Below are 18,157 nucleotides of genomic sequence, written 5' to 3'. Positions count from 1 at the left end.
TCCTATTAGATGAAGGCCTCACCATATTTAAGCTTAATTATATCCTTAATGTCCCTTTCTCTAAGTGATGCTGAGGGTTAGGGTTTCAACATATGAATTTGGAGGGGGGATGCAATTCAGTCCATAATACCTACTATTCTTCAGCTCTCCCATATAGGAAGCTTTTTTTTTTTCCCTAATTGATGTTATAAAATTGTTATATAACATCATAAAAGTTTCAGGTGTACAACATTACAATTCAACACTTGTATACACTACAAAGTGATCATCACTAAAAGTCTACCATACTTCATTTTATAATTGACTCCCTCCCCACCTTGTGCCCACCTTCCTTCGCCTTCCCCTCTATTAACCACCAACTAGTTCTCTGTATCTATGAGTTTGTTTTTATTTTGTTTGTCTATTTTTTCCCTCGATGAAGCTCTTGAAACTCAATGAAGCTGCTGACTCCTTTTGGTTTAGTTCACCTGTTTATTTGTTTTCTTATTCATACCTTCACACATTCATCATTAATTTACTTATTCAAAAACTATTTATTGAACACCTTCTTAGCATAAGGCACTTTGCTAGACGTAGGAGATATAATAGTGAGGAGGAAAACAGAAAAAACATGTCAAGAGTATAGTCAACTGAGGGAATCTGACATTGATCAAAGAGTCATCCAAATAGCAATTACATTTTGAATTTCTCAAACATGTAAAATTACAATGCAATTATGCTCCAAAGACCATGTGTAAGAAAGTATAAGAGAGAGGCCCACATCAAGACATATCATAATTAAAATGCCAAAAATTAAAAGCAAAGAGAGAATCTTAGTAGTGGTGGTGCCACACATCCTCCTCCCCACAAAAAAAGAGAGAATCTTAAAAGCAGCAAGAGAAAAACAGTTAGTTACCTAACAGGAAAGTCCCCACAAGACTGTTGCTGATTTCTCAACAGAAACTTCGCAGGCCAGAAAAGATTGACATGAAATATTCAAAATGATGAAAAGCAAGGATCTATATTCAAGATTACTCTACTCAGCAAACCTATCATTTAGAATCAAAGAACAAATAAAGAGCTTCCCACACAAGAGAAAGCTAAAGGAGTTCATCATCACCAAACCAGTATCACAAGAAATGTTAAAGGGACTTCTTTAAGAAGAAGAAGAAGAAAAAAAGCTGTAAGAAGCTTTCTTTAAGATAACTTCTTAAAGAAAAAAGAAGATAAAAAAATGAATAATAAAATAGCAATAACTACATATCTGTTGACAATTACTTCAAATGTAAATAGATTAAATATTCCACCAAGAGACATAGGGTGGCTAAATGGATAAGAAAACAAGACCCTTACATATGCTGCTTACAATAGACTCACTTCAGATTGAGAGACACACACAGACTGAGAGTAAAGGGATGGGAAAAGATATTTCATGCAAATGGAAACAAACAAACAAAAGAAGCTTGGGTAGCAATACATAAACTAGATAAAATAGATTTTAAAACAAAGGCTATAACAAGAGACAAAGAAGGACCCAGTAATCCCACTTCTGGGTATTTATCTAAAGGAACCCAAAATACTACTTCGAAGGAACATATGCATCCATCTGTTCATTGCAGCATTATTTACAATAGCCAAGATATGGAGGCAACCTGGGTGTCCATTAATGAATGAATGGATAAAGAAGAGGTGGTACATATATACAATGGAATATTACTTGGGCATAAAAAAGAACAAAATCTTGCCATTTGCAACAACATGGGTGGACTTAGAGCATATTGTGCTGAGTGGAGTAAGTCAGACAGAGAAAGGCAAATGCCATATGATTTCAACTTACATGTGAAATCTAAAGAATGAAACAGGCAAAAAAAACCAGAAATAAACTCATAGATACAGAGAACATTTTGATGGTTGCCAGATGGGAAGGGATTAGCGGGATGAGCGATAAAGGGGAAGGGATTAAGAAGTACAATTAGTAGTTACAAAATAGTCATGGGGATGTAAAGTATAATATAAGGAATATAGTCAATAATATTGTAATAATTATTTAATAATAATTGTAATATTGTATGGTGTCAGATGGATACTAGATTTATCAGGATGATCACTTCGTAAGTTATACAAATGTCTAATCACCATGTTATACACCTGAAATTAATATAATATTGTATGCCAACTGTAATTGCAAAATTTAAAAATATTATAAAGAGAAGAAAGTGTAAGAGAAGAGAACTATTTGGTGTGGTCATGGAAGGTATCTCCAATAAAATGATATTCGTGCTGGGATCTGATGAAAGGCTATGAGTTAACTAGAGAAGAGGAATAAAAGATAAGAAGGGAAAGTGGTATAATAGGGAAATGATGGTCCCTGGCAAGGGAACAAAATGCCCTAAGGACTATCATTTTAATAATCTGTACCAATAATATCAAATTCTTTGCCAATAGTCCTGAATTGTTAGCTTTCCCCACCTGCATCAAGGTAGTAGTTCAACCACCTATAGAACAAGGTTGCTGTACATCACGCCTCTATGTGGACTAGTTTCATTGCAGGTTCATCATTTCCAGTAATAGCAGCCTGCTTGTTGATGTTCCTGTGTTTCTGGGCAATTCTCTTTCTATTGATGCTGCTCAAAAACTATGGCAAACTTGCCCATTACTTCCTTCTATGAATCAGTGTTCCAAACACATAGCAAATAGAAGGTATTGTGTGAGAATAACCTAAATACTATTTGTACCATATGTTTTTAAGTTTGGTGCTATCTCTCCAGCTCTCTTTCCTCTCCTCCTACCTAAGGACCAAACATACTTGTATCTTCTCCTTCTTTTCTATTCTCCTATTATCTCTGTTGAAGAGCTGGTTTAAAAAAATACATATTTCTGATGTAATCCTCCAGTAGAGATTTAAAACGGAGGCAGAGATGGGGGCCAGGATGTGAATGCCCTCTATAGTCTAGGTTGACAAAGTCAAGGGATTGAATATAGTAGTCAGAGTCTGAAATAGTGGGAAAAAATGCTGGCTTGAGAAACTAGAAAGGAGTTCGTGATGGTTGCTAAATCTACGAGGCGGGACTGGTTAGAGAGATTTATAAATATAAGAAATTAAAGAGATTTAGGAATAAAAATGATAATTATGATGGTTGAATTTCTGAGATGAGGTTGTTGTATATAGCTTGCCTTTATCTACCTTATTCTATACCACTTAGCTAAATCACCACAAAATTTAGCGGCTTGAGGTAAAAATCATTTATTATTCATCATGAGACTATAGGTGGTTGGGCTTGACTAATCTTTGCTAAGCTTGGTCAGCTTTTGGGTTGCCTTATGGCTGGGATGGTCTGCAATGGTCTTGGCTGGGGCAACTCAACTTGACTCCATAAGGAGTCTTTAACATCTTTCTAACCCATTAACCTGGGTATGTTTCCATGGTAGTGGGAAAGGTCTAAGAGGGAAAGCTGAAATACAAAAGCACCTTTTCAAGCCTCTGCTTGCATCAGATTTCCTAGTGTTCTGATGGCCAAAGCAAGTCACATGACCAAGCCAAGAATGTTTGGAGTGCGGCCACTACAAGAGAGCATGGCTACAGGGAGGCATAAAAAATTCGAGCCACCAGTGAAATTTGTGTACCATACTCTCCATAGTATATTTGTGTTCCTATTATTTCCTTGAACCTGCTCTCAATTCCTGAGTCCAGTGGACTATTTTTGTTACTATTTTTTACTTTTTGACCTTTTTATAGCATGTAGCACTATTGACCATTCTAATTTTGTTTAAGATTCTTTCTCCGTTGATTTTGATAATAGTACTCTTTCTTGGTTTTCTTCCTACATTTTTTACTGAACATTCTCAGATTCCCTCATGGACTTCTTTCCTTTTTGCTGCTTTAATACTGGGTTTCCCAGCTGTATAGGCTTTAGAGAGTCCATAATCAGTACTCTTTTCTTCCTCTCCTAAGTTTAAAATGAGGAATAACACACATAAAGACCCTGCTTCATCACTGATAAAACTAATTGTAAAATGTGGCTTTGAATGGGTATTTACAATAGGCTACAATATACTTAGCCATAGAATTAAACTTCCTCTCCTCATCACAGCTTGAGATATTGGGGAGCAGGGACTGTGAATGCCCTGCAGAGAGACTGAAGGTCAAACAGAGAGGAAGGGGCTACATGCTCAGTTCCCTCCCTACAACTCACCCTGTGGACTGTAATAGATGGAGAAATAGGCCAAAACCACTATTCTAGTGGAATTCTTTCACATATTAATTTGAGGTTAGTGGAAAAAGTATTCTTTAATTCCAGGGTTTCATCATCGATCTGCTTCTATTTTCATTTTAGTCTCTCTAACAATGCCATTTATATATGTGTGATTTTAGCTTCCAATGTATATTCCCTTTTTCTGTAGCACAGACTTCTATCCAAAGGTCTAGATCAGAATTTCCTAGACTTAGATATCTCTTTTGGTTGTTGAACATAGTCCATGAACTTACTATATCTCGTATTGAAAAAATCATTTATTTGTTCATTCAGGCAATAAAAATGATCCAAGACATTTTCAATTCTGATTTTTCTATTTTACTCCTTATTTCAGAGTTTTCATCTATCTGCCCAGTGACCTAAACCCCAAACTGGAAAATTCTCCTGAACTCTCTCTCTTACTTCCTAAAATCCAATCTGCCTCCCAGTCTTATTCATTCAACCTCATTGATATCTCCTGACATCTCTTACTCCATATAACCTCTATTTAATTCAGACTCTTGATATATCTCTCTTAGATTTCTAAAAAAAAAAACCCTTAAATATTCTACTTCCCGTCCTCCTGTTTTGCCTCCTTTTAATTTATTCTCTGTGGTCCACCAGAGACTGTCTCTGGTGTACTATATTCTGTGTTATAAGAAAGAGTATGGGCATTGGAGCAGAACCAGCTCTGCCATTTAGTTATATGACTTTCTGCAAATGACTTAATTTCTCTAAATTTCAGCATTTAAAAAAATCTGTAAAATGAAGATAATACCCACTTTGTCTTGTTCTTATAAAGATTAAATGGATGTGTACAATGTACTCCGGCATTGTGCCCGGTCTGATATCATACAACAAATGTTAGCATTAGATTATGGGCTGGACATTGCACTAATTGCTTTACGTGCCCTACCTCTTTTATTTTCATTTATTTTTCTGGTGGATTTTATTATCTCCACTTTCTGGGTGATGAAATGAGGTGCACCTTGCACAGAATAATACAGGAAGTGGCAGGGAATTCAAGCCTGGTTAACTGGCCTCCAAAACACTTGCTCTTAAGCATACAACCACAACCAGTATGAGAGGTAGGGTGGGACAGTGAGAACATTATGAAACTTAGCTTCACTTCTTAGCTGCTAGTTTAGTTTTAGTTTTTGAACATCAGTTATTTATCTGTAAAATGAGGATAATAATACTTACTTATAACACGGTAAAGAGAGTTAAATAAGAATGAGTTATATAAAATAAATGACATGCAATAGCATTCAATAAAGGATATGTATGATTATCATTATTTCTAGATTAAAAATACAGTTACTTAGCTACTCTGTTTAAAAATCCTGTTGTTCTTTCTCTGTCCAGATAATAAAGCCCACTCTCTTTAGCATGGCATACCAAACCTTGCCATGCCTCCTTCCCTCATCTTCCCCACAGAGCTTTAATAATAATCTCTTGCAGTTTCCTCAAACATGCATTGCTCTCTCATAACTCTTTGCCTTTGTAAGGCTGCTTTCTTGGCCTGGAAAACTGCACCTCTTTCTCTTCCTCCCACTCAACGTTTTGTCTTCTGGCTAACTCTCATTGTTCAATACTTGGATCTCCCCTACCCACCCCCTCACCTCCACACTTTTTACAAAGCCATATTTGGTTAACATCCCCAATCTCCCAATTATATCTGGATGTCCTTTCTCAGAAGCCTTTGTAAGTGGGCATATATCCATTGAATCTCATTTCACAATTGTGTACTCGTCATTTTTCCTCACTGGACTGTAAGCAATCAGAGGCGAAAGATTGTGTCTTTCATTTTGGTATTCCAAGACTTAGCACAGTGGAAGCACTCAACGAATGCCTGATGTGTGAGGATTAACTGCAATAATCGGAGTTATAGAGACTGGTTCTTGGCAGGTGTTTAATAATAAATATTTTACAACTGTTTAATAATTTTTTGTATAATATTACTATTACTATATTATTATTTTAATAAATTACTATTTAATCTTACTATTTGTTATGTAATATTCTATTTTAATAGTATTTAATTATTTATAAGAGTGATGTTTGAGACTCAGCATTCTTTACATTACCCTTTGTTCCCTTGTACACATTTCTGAATTTCAGCAACATGTTTAATGAAATCTCTCTGCTATAGTTTATTCTATTTTCCTATCAGTTGAAGTAATTATAAAGTGACTCCGCAAACTATTTTCTTTTTCGTCCAGTGAAAATCTCCAATTATTTAGATTTCTTTTTATAAGCACACTTGCTAACCAAATTTAATGTCTTTTGTTAAGTTGTTAACCGACTTAAAATATGAGCATTTCCATTAAGTTAAACTAAAAAGAATTGTACAAGAATTATGCAAAAATGACAAAGAATAGACATGACCAGCAACAGAAAAAGGATAGGAGATCCTTTAGAAGGTACAGCTTGCTAATCAGACTGTTTTCTCTTTTGACAAAGATTCAGTGCGGGAAGCCTCTGCTGGGGAATGGGTAGCAGAGGAAGGGAGAAACGACAGAGACACAATTTAAATGTTTTGACAGCTTAGTCAGAGAGTGAATTGCCTTAGGCATTTGCACATTTTAACCCCTGCTCCAACAGCTAGAATTCTTTCTTGCACTATTTAAATCTAAGAGTCAGCCCAAGAAAGCTGAACATCACATGCCTGCTACAAAAAAAAAAAAAAGTAAAAAATACCAGGTGAACAAGAAATGGAATATATTCAAATATCTGTTAGATAGCAGTATTTTATTTTATTTTAATTTTCTTACTTTCATTTTTCATCCCAGATATAACCAAGAGTGCTAGCGCACTGTGCCTTATTCTCTTGGGCCCCATGTGGAAAATTTCAGCAACACATTCTGGCAGGATGCGGGATTTAATGGTGAGGAATTTAAAAGTACACTAGGATTTAGTCCCATAGCTGACTGAGTTAGTCATTTGTATAGATGCTTGGGTCATTTCTTTGTCAAAACAATGCTTATTGGAAGAGGTAAGTCAATCAACAATAAGTCTCTCATTCTTGGAATAAGGCATGATCTTTTAGAATGGCAGGAGCTTTCTCTCTGTCTCTGTCTCTCCCACTCCGTTTTACCCGCCTCTTTCCCTTTCTCTCGTATCCATGGCACATACCTAGAAATAGGCGGAAGAAGGGTAAAGCAAAAGAAGAGTGTGGTATTTGGGATGTTGACTTAATATCTCATTTCATTCTGCAAGCGGGATTTATTTTGTCGAACTGACTGTTGTTTGAAGTGAAATCCAGTAGCGCGAAGCTTTGGGTAGCATTATAAGCTGTGTTAGGCACAGGGGAGAATTAAAGAGCTATAATACAATGTCTATCTGACCTAAATCCCTATAAATGAAGTAGGCAGGAGTGCACAATTCTGCAAACAAAGCTTGTGTTTTGTAATTTTATTGTTAGTAAGAGTTTTTGTGAATAAGCAGGGTCAGCATTTAATTATTTAAAATGAATCCTCTCCTTGTAATATTGTTCTTAATTGTATTGTGAAATATATTCTAAATTTTGGAGAAAGTTTAACTTTTAATAAACTGCAGTATTTCCCACTTCTCTTTCATTACTGTTTTTCCTTCCTATGGCTTTTTATTTAGAATTACTAAAACTCCATGATTTACCTCCACTTGACTTTAAAGTAGTAAAGGAAAATCACTGAAAGTGCCAAGAACGTAGAGAATCAAGCAGTTCAGAGCTGAAAAGAAAATACTTATTGCCTTGCTTGTCGCATTGGTAGTTTCTCGAACAGATGGATTCCTGGGGTTAATTTGAATTTCTTGCCTTCTTAAAATTGTAAGACAATCACGTTCTTAGGCACCTGTTTCTAGCAGTACATACTTGCCTTTAAATTGCTTTTTCCATTGTAAAGGGCTAAGTGGTTGCTCAGCCTTCAGCACAAATAAGCCTCCTTAAGCACTTTACTCACTCCTGGGTAGAGACTTCCTGATAGTTCATTATGTGTCACAGCTAGGGTCAACACTCAAATAATGGGCTAGAACAACACCAAACATTTTAAAAGAAGAACTAATTAGGGGGTAAGCAAGAGGAATCATGGCTGTAAATTTGTAGAAATAGAATTTTAGAGGTGAATAACAGTGGTAAATGTTTTTATTCCTCCACTCTCACAACTTTCATAGTAAAAATTCTTTGGTTACAAAGCTGTCTCTGACAAACTGAATTTTGGCAGAGATTATGGCTACTGGATTTCAATTCCAATAAAATTTGGTTACAAATTTTATCACCTTTATCTCCGAACATTTGTTTTCTTCATCTCGTGACAAAGATTCCTGATGAACTGCCAAAATACGTTCACTCATTTATTTATTTCTTCATTTATACGTCTGGTCAGGCTTTTGGAATGCTCACTTTGTGTCAAGTATTATATTAGTCAATAATTTGCCTTCAACACACTTTCTAGCTTTGTGAAGTAAAATGGGGTGAGGTGATCAAGGGTGATGATGAAGGAAGAAAAGAAATGTTTTCAGGAACCAGTATAATATTCGGTGCAAGAAAATATTCTTTGTGTATTCTACCAGAGACAATAGATAATGGCAATTGCTGAATAACGTTTGGACATAGGTATGTGTATGCTTTTAAAGGACAACTGGTGAGTCTCTGTTAATAACTCCAATTTGAATATTTCGTTTACATTTTATTTTATTATATAATAATAGGTCAATTAATTTGTTTTTTATTTTTATTATTATTATTTTATTTTTTATTTTTTATTTTTTTATGCCTACAGCACCTGGTCTTCTTAGGTGGTCTCCCATCCAAGTACTAACCAGGCCCAACCCTGCTTAGCTTCCTAGATCAGATTGAATGGGACTTGTTCAGGAAATTTGTTTTTTTAAAGCAGATATTAATTCCAACATTATTGATTTAGCCTTGAGATGTCTCAATTATTGTATATACGAGCTATTTCAACACTCTATGATCTGTCAGAGGTCACCCTCCAACAATCTTTTGAACTTTCCATATAAATAGAAAAATAGCCAAATGTAGATTAACTTAAATAAGAGGCCATTTACACTGCAGTTGCTCAATGCCTTGTCAGTTATGTAAATAAAGCAAAACCTAACCCTGTAAATGCCTCGAAGTTACGAAATCAAAATGTTAAGAACAACCAATCACAAAATCAACTAGGCTTTAAGCTATAGCCAATCAAATAATTTCCTTTTTTTTGCTTCTGCAACTTTCTCTATATATCCTTCCCCTGGCTCCTGTCAGCAGAGTGCTCCTAACAACGTTCTATTTGGTGCTGCTTTATTTGAATAGATTTTTGTTCAGATAAACTCTTAAAAATTTTAATATGCCTCAGTTTATCTTCTAAGAGTTTATTTATAGCTACTTTATTTATCTCTAACAAATAATAACCAAGTATCTATGATATGCCAAAATCGTTCAAAGATGAATGAGACTGAATTTCTGATATATATACAAGAAAAACTATAAAGTTAAAAAAAAAAGCAAGTTGCTAAATAATCTGTAGCACGTGATCCCATTTATGAATAACAAAGCACACACATATGCATAGAAACTGAGCTAAGAACAAGTTGTTGATAGTTCTTATCTCTGAAGAATAGTAAATCACTTCAAATCGCCCTCACTTCTCTGGAACATCCTCTTCCCAAACAGGGCATGGGTTCCTATAGTCATAGATATTACAAATCTCTGTTCCTCCCTGACCTCAGCTGGTAGGCAAGGGGTGGACATCAGAACCAAGGAGAGCCAAAGCATTGCCTGGATTGAACCAGTGTTGATTCTAATGCGAATTTGTAATTGGGACACAAAAATGCAAATGAGTTGATAAATTTGCTGGAGTTAGAAGGCTCAGCTGTGTTTGGGTCATGGGCAAGTGGAAAGTACTAGGCTGGGGTGGAGGAAGAGAGAAAGATGGTTTCCTGATCTCTTTCCAATTCTTAGACAGTTATGTGGACCTGACTTTATTTTCTGCCTTGGAGTCCCTCGAGATACTTCTGAGATATATATATATCTCAGAATTATATATATATATATATAATTTTTTTTTAATAAAAAATTCTCCATATACTCATTCTAATTTGAGTGAAATTCTTGGCAATTAAGAAAACCTTTACAATAGTTCACTCATTTTTTCTTTTTGAAAAACTCAATCCTCCTGCTTTAAAGCAACATCTACTAAGGGTGTTACATGGCATCTATTCAAATCTGGCTGGTTTTGACCCCCTTCAAATAGAAATACAACATTTGTGGTTTTGACATATTTTATGACAATTATTTTTAAGCAGAACATTTTAGAAAGACTTTAAAACTTTCATAGGTCCTAGACAGAACTTCTAAAGAAACAGCATTTTTATTGCCAAATATAAGCGAATCAGAAATGACATTATTGCCCATGAAAAATGCTGGAGAATATTTACTTTCTCCCCATATAGTTGTCTGTATAATGTTTTTCACATTTCCGAATCTTATCCAGTGTTTCTAGTCTGTAACACTATCTTTCTCTGTAGTCTGTAATTATTTTCCTCATTGTATAAATGCCAAACCACTCCCCTCAGATGTTCACAAATCCATAATTGAATAAACCTATTAAGCCATAAGTACTTATAGATCTCTTAACGAGATCCATAAATACCATTTAGAATTATTTTTACTAGTTTGAAAACATTGTGGGAAAATAAAATTGTAGAAGACATAATATTAGCCTACTACAAAAAGATATTTAAATGAACTAAAATGAACTCATTACTGAGATAAGTTTGTATACTTCTCAGAATTCTATTTTTCTAAAAAGAAAACCTCTTTAATATGAACTGTTCATCAATACAAAGGTTAGAAACAGCTGAAATTAGAATTTGATCTATGATGTACTTCAGCTTCCTGTACTGTAACTCAATTTGATACATACGATAAGTTTATTATAACAATTGGTTTATTTCTGATGAATGTTGCTTTGAAATTTTCTCAGTAACCACAACAAAACCCCTAAAGTCTTAAAAAGCAAATGACTGTAATTTAATCAAAGGCAAAATTCTTGTATTGTTCTAAATTTCACATATTTTATTTATACTTTCAGTTCATACAGTTATCCTTTTTGACTCATATTAGAAAGATACCCAGAAATCGCTTGGGCTAATGTTTGTTAAAAAAAAAAGGTAAAAGCATAGCAGACACATTATAGTAATTATATAACAATTTCCGCTGTAGGCAAAAAGCATCTTTCAGGCATTTTGATGAAGCCAGCTATTTCAGCATACTAAGAAATATATATATATATACACACTCCATTTGATCTTCATAAAATCTGTTATAGCATACATGATAACAGGAATACTGTGCTAAAATGTTGTATATTTTGAGGAAACAACATTTTTTCAAACAATATCAACTTCATTTTAAATTGTAATTTTACTTTTCAAATAATGTCAGGAATAACTATGTATAATTTAAAGAAGAAACAGAATACTGATTATTTTGAAAAGAGATGACTTTGTGTATAGGCTTCCACTAGATTCAGTTTTCACTCTTGCAAGAACAGATCAGTTGAATACTTACGAAATAAAACTTTCTTTCTAATGATAATTTCTCTATAGTATCAAATTTTTATTGCAGTTTTGCTCTAAGTACTATGTTAATTCTTAATTAGTAAAAAAAGTCAATAAACATTTTAGTTATAACTTATAACAAGCTTTGTTTTGGTAACTGTAATAGCCGCTAATCTTAATTTCTAGGTTTTGAATGGCCTGACTCTTGTTTCGGTGTATTTTGGCATTCTTATATTATTTTTTCACCTCATCTCTTAACTATTTTCTATGATAACATTTTAAGAAACCTCTCTCTATAGGAGGATCTTTTATATACAAAATAATTCCTCGTGCTCACATTTAAGTCTTACCAGACAGTTATGGATCTTTTTCATTGCAAAGATAGAATAAAGATAGAGTAAGATATAGGATCAGAGAAAGGAAAAGGAGCAATGGGAGTAGAAGAAAAAATTTTATTTAACATAGGGAGGTATAAGTAAAAACAACTTTGGAGAAATTGAATGGATAAGATGAATGAATGGATAAATATTAAAAAGAAAAGCATAGGATAAAACAAATAACCTATGTAATTCATTTTAGTTAAAGCAAACATAATCTCATGAATAAAAAGTTAAAATCTCCTGAAAGATGTTAATGTCAAAATATCTATTCAGACTTGTCAAACTTTAAAGCATACAATCTTGCATCATGAAAATATTCTGATATTTTTTTGTAAACATAATTCTTTGGGACAGGAAGGTCCAAATCATATCGACTTGGTTTCAATTATATATCAAATTTAAATTATTTTAGATTAAAAAAGAGATACATCTTCATTTAGCAGCCAGATGTCTTATTAAATATAATTTCCTCTGTTGGCTGCTTTATATTAAGGGCAGATTTAAAACAAGAACAGCTTCTGTGAAATATAATTATACCCCTCGTGTGGCTTTCATGGTCATAGAGGCTGGCATATGAAAGTAATTGACAAACAAATCTGCAAGACAAGTTTTTTTTTTTTTTGGTTTGTTTTTTTGTTTTGTTTTGTTTCTTTTTGGTCTAAAGGAGTTGCTTAATCTTAAATGAGCTATCATTTTCTTTTGCTATTCCATAACCTTGTGCTGCCTAGATTATGTTGGATTGATTGATAAATCCATTCAGAGTTTCCTGTTACAGCTTTTAGAAAAAGCCTCTCATGGCCCTATCCAACATTCAACTATCAAATATTTCCTTGGCGGAGAACTTACAGTTTTTACATTTTTTTTTTTTTTAGTCTTATAAAAAAGTTAAAATGGATGCAGTACCATTAAAGATAGAAGCATAAGCTACACCTGGCATTTGGGAGTTAGAGTTCTTGTTGGTTTCTATGTGCACATTTTGGTGAAGGAATGTCTTCTTTTCCTTATTGTTTTGATTTTGCTCTTTCTCCTTGTAAAAAAATCTTAAAGCATATATCTGCCAATGGGATGTATTTCCTATCCTCTTTCCGTTACTTAATGACATTGGAAATTATTGGCAACTGGAAAATCTTGGCAATAAGTGATTGCCTGGTTCTTAAAACAAAGTTTACTCAGGTGCTCTCTGCATTATCCAGTGGACAGAACCATAAAGCTCAGAAGCCGAGTGCCCACCTGACTTAGCAACATGTCCAATACTCTCATTCTAGGGGTTCATACAGATTATGTCTGGACATTGGCACTAGTGAGGAAGTCATGACTTGGAACGTAGCTCATTCCATCTTGAGACAGCTATGGTGGACAATTCTTTATTATATTGTGCCGAAGTCTTCCTGAAGCTTCCATTTATTGATCACAATTCTACTTAATGGCAACATATAGAAACTTTCTATTCCATTTCCCAAAAAGCAATGCTTCATATATCTGAAGACAGTCGTTTTGCCCGTTTGAGTCTTTTCTTTCTCATATTTAATGATCTCAGTTCCTTCAGTTGTATTTTGTAGGAGTCCCAGACCAGCCTAGTCTATCAGGAATTCTGTTACTACCTCTGCTAGAAAGTTGATGTGACTTGAGTTCTTTTTGAAAGACATTTTGAAAAATGTTTCTGTTTCAACTTTTAACCAACTATTTTTCTGTTTAATAAGGAGCTCTTCAAAATCTGTTTTGCATTATGAAGTATTCAAAATGCAAAAAAGTACATGTACCTGGATAGTCAAACAAAAACAAATCCAGATTTAGTAAAGAGAGATTTTATTTGGGTGGATTATTGCAACATGGGAAAGGGCCTCTTCCAATAGAATGGTTTGCATCTCAAGAAATAGGGAAAAAGAGATTTTCTTTTATAGAAAGGACTAACAAGGCTAGAAAGGACAGTGTGGGAAAGTGGGATGAAAGTGTAGCAAGATCAGATAGTAGTGCAGAGAACAGTCTATCCCGAGGCCAGTCTATTTTCAGGAGGGCCTGTAAAGAAGCAGTTGTCTGCTGGCCAAAGTTCAGGGACCTGGGAGTAGGAGAGAAGTTAATCAGAGTTTAACAAGCTTTTTGTTCCCACTGATCAGTGGGGACGAGCGGTTCAGCTAATTATTTATGAGGCAGGGAGTGGAGAATCGGAAGCAAGGAATGAACGGGAATTCTTTATCTGGCCATGTCTAAGGTAAACAAGGGATCCATGAATCTTATCTAATTTACATGGCGAGCAGTGGTTCTTTTCGATAAGCCATTTTCCTGAACCTGTACGGGTGGTGAGTGGGGGGATTTCTTTAAACATTGCTGTTTTCCAGGATCCCAGGCCTTCAGTAAAAGTTTACACTGTTACTGTTCAACATCTGATTTACAAATATCAACATTTTTTGCCATATTTGCTTCAAAAACATTTAAAAATGAAATATATACCCTGTGGTATACAGTGAACCCCCGCAACCTGGTATAACACACACACACACACACACACACACACACACATACACTCTGTTTTTATATTTCAATGTAGCACAATGTTTTAGTTAGCTTAAGGTAAATTGTGCCATGGTAACTGAATCCCCAAATCTCAGGGTTTACTGCAACCAAAGCTTCTTTTTCACTCACATTCACGTGGATCGATAGGCTCTGTTTCACATCTTTTTCACTTCAGGGACTGTAGCCAAAGATGCAGCTCCTGTTTTGGACATTCTGGTCTCGTAGCACAGAGAAAAGAGAGACTTGCAGACCCAAAGGAAGGCTCTTAAAGCTTCTGTTTGCAAGTGGCACACATCACTTTATATCCAGATTTTAATGGTTAAAGCAAGTGACATGGAGTGTAGGTATATGATCTCCCACAAGTGACCCTGGTAGGGAGGGGCAGCAAATATTTTCACATTGATGTAATGTGCTACGTCAAGTTTCCCAGTCGGTTTGTGCTTTTTATGTCACGTTTAAGAAATAATTTCCTGACTAAATGTCATAAAAATATTCTGTATGTTCTTTGAAAGATTTGATTTTTACATTTGTGTTTTTGATCTATCTGGAATTTATTTTTGAATATGGTATGAGCTCAAGATCTAACTTTATTTTATCTTTTCTTCTGGATAATCAAATATGCCAACCAGCATTCTTTGGCCACTTCATCCTTTTCCTCTAATATTTTTAATACAATTTGTGCCATCTCTCCAGTTCCCATGTGTATGCAATCTCTTTCTGGTATCTTGAAGGCTTGGGGTTTTAATTATTCAAGGAAGACTTTTTTTCTCTGCCTGTGTGGAGTTGCATTTTTTCCTTTTAGGTTTCCTGTCTTAGAGAAAGCCTCGTCCAGGACTTGGTTTTCTGTACCATCCCTCCTGGCCCTGTCCTCCAGATCCATGGCATTGCCTTCTTGAGTTATACCTCTGGCTTTTGAGTTTCTGGCACTTGAGATCTACCTTTCTAATTTATTATTATTACCTATATAGCTGTGTAGACTAATTTGGGGGTTATAGTTTATCCAGCATTTTGTTATGTTGGTAATGTGAGGGGAGTTTGTTGTTGAAACCTGCAGAAGACTCTTTGAAAATCTATAATATTTTAATTAGGGAAGATCTAATGGTAGATGTAGTAGTAATTTAACTGACAAACAGATATTTTATGGATCACAGACCTTCCTGGGGAGTCTCAAATTAAGTATTGAAGCAACTAGCTTTTAAAATTAATTAAAAAGATATCTGTTACCCAAGCTATTTTGATAGGTAGGCTTAGCTTATAAGAAATTCTCTGACTTAGTTCCTTGCTATGGTGTGTTGAGTTTAATATTCTCTGACTATTCTTAATAAACATCAGAAAGTGAAAGAAGCTTTCTGATTTCACTATGTGTGTATGCAGGTGTATAGGAGGGAAGGAGGAAGTGGGAATTAGGGAGGGAATGGGAAGAAAGAGGAAAATTTTTCTTTTGTTCTTTCCCTTTCCCTACAGCTACTTTCCTATCTGCAATAATTTCTCCCTTGCAAGTGAAATGAATGTTATGTGTAACCCAACTGTCTGATATTTAATTACCCATCTTCCCCAAAAGGGATCACTTTGCTTTAGTATATTTGGGCTGTACCTTAGTCATTCCTGGCTGTAGCTTGTTCTCTATTATTGTTTAGTTCCTAACCCTGGCTTTAGTTCTGCCGTAGTCCTTTGCATGTTCTGCTCTAGCATATGACTTAATAATATAATGGATAAATGTGCAGACTCTGGAGCCAGATGGTCTGGATGCAAATCCTGACTTGACACTTACCAGCTGTAGGAACTCGGGCATCTCATTTGATCTTTCTGTATTTTAATCTCTTCATTTGTAAAATGCATGTAGAACTAATAGCTACTTTGTGGGTTTCTTGTGAGGGTTAGAGAGTAAGTGGGCTGTCCACTATCTTCAGATTAATATTTCATTTTTGTGCACACATGTTCCAGATGAGCTGTCACTCCCGAGCCAGCACTTGGTGTCTTTATTGTTAACTGTCCTTGGCTTCCAGACACTGCTTTGTTTGTAGACCCAAAAGTACTTGGGGAACTATATCCTCTTCTCCCTGCTCCCCTCCCCCAGCTGTTAAGCAATGACTGACATTTGTAGAGTATAAATACTCCATCTTCCTTGTCCCCTAGCCATCAGACACTCTGGATGACATATAATTCTGAAGTATGTTTTACCCCAGAACACCTGTGGGATTGAGTTAACCTCCCTCTAACATGTCTCACCACTCCCACTTCTGAAAAACACTTTTATTAAATCACTTTCACACAAATCCTTGTCTCAGGGTCTGGTTTAGGGAAAGCCAATGTAAAGCAGTTAATTTGACTTACTCTCTATATAAAGTGCTTTGCTCATAGTATGTCATATAAATGTTTGCTTTATTATTCATGCTATCATTATACTTGTCTAAGGCAAAACGATTTGGCGAAGGTCCTCTTTTCTTCACTGCCTTATCCTCAGCATATGTATTTTATTATATTTAATATTTCTCAATAGAGCTATATAAGGCTATGGTATACCAGCTTTCCAGAAAGTTTGGGAATAACAGTGTAGGACATGAAAACTTAAAACTGGATGTTGAATACAATTTATTTGTAGCATCCAGGACTTTACAAATAGAATCGGGCCTTGCCTCCTTCATTTGTGGTCTAAGCTTCTCTGTAATCTTGAGCAAGGGCAAGCTCCTTTAAGTCTTTGTGGTGTTAAATCCCCATCCTCTTCAGAAAATTCCTGTCTACTCACAGGATCTCTCTAAAATATGGCTGAATCTAATCAGGGTGAATCATACATCAGTATTTACATACAAATAGCAGGTGAGACACTAACTTCATAGCCCTTTACACTATGTGGGAGAAGAAAAAGAAAATAGCTTTTAAAGGAGAGAATAGTTTGGAATTCTAGAACTGCAAGCATTAAAAGGGTTTGGTTAGCCGATGAATTGTTTTTGTAAGCTAGAATTTTAATGTTCTTTATGAAAGAGATGGAACAGTTTGCTTTAAGACTTGAGGCATTAAATGCTAAGTTTGAACCCATATGCTGGATTGTAAGTGTTTAAATAACTGTATTATGTGAAATTCTAGAAAACCGGGTTTGCCATGGAAATGTTATTACAGCTGTAATTATGAGTAGGCTCTTGTGGTTTTGTCTCTGACCATAAAAAAAGAAAAGCATTGAAATTCATACCTTGGAGGTGACTGAAGAGACAGAGGCAGAGATAAATGCAACATTTCAGTTATTCTAAAATAAGAATCCACCCCACCCATTTTGCAGTTATAAATTAATATAATACTTTCATTTTTCAAATAGACTCTTGTACTTGCAAAAGATTTTAATTTAGACAGATTCTGAATGCTGACAAAAATATTTAGTTTAGGTTTGAAGTATGTGATATGAAAGAGTTATGTCAAAGTTTTGAGCTTTGGAGTATCTGGGGATATTCTGGAATTCTCTACTCAACACTGTAAATTTAGAGAGAGAATAAAACTATATTATACTGATATTTCATCAGG

At 35.0% G+C, this 18,157-nt stretch overlaps 1 protein-coding gene and 1 long non-coding RNA gene across 7 annotated transcripts in view; one reads left to right on the top strand and one right to left on the bottom strand.

Annotated features, from left to right (window-relative positions):
• LOC120588357 (uncharacterized) overlaps positions 1 to 15,010 on the bottom strand; it is an 86,407-nt gene extending 71,397 nt beyond the window's left edge. The window contains exon 1 of one of the 2 annotated variants that reach the window (XR_005649233.1): positions 14,774 to 15,010. This is a non-coding gene — a long non-coding RNA (uncharacterized LOC120588357). The remainder of the gene's footprint in view (positions 1 to 14,773) is intronic. The other variant, XR_005649232.1, reaches the window with a different exon arrangement.
• The window catches only part of MAPK10 (mitogen-activated protein kinase 10), a 431,719-nt gene that overhangs the window by 75,839 nt on the left and 337,723 nt on the right, over positions 1 to 18,157 (top strand). The window lies entirely within an intron of this gene.

Source organism: Pteropus medius, unplaced genomic scaffold, assembly GCF_902729225.1.
Source record: "Pteropus medius unplaced genomic scaffold, Ma_sr-lr_union100, whole genome shotgun sequence".
Taxonomy (NCBI): Eukaryota; Metazoa; Chordata; class Mammalia; order Chiroptera; family Pteropodidae; genus Pteropus; species Pteropus medius.
The sequence above is the reverse complement of the archived record's forward strand: the minus strand, read 5'-3'. Positions and strand labels throughout refer to the sequence as shown.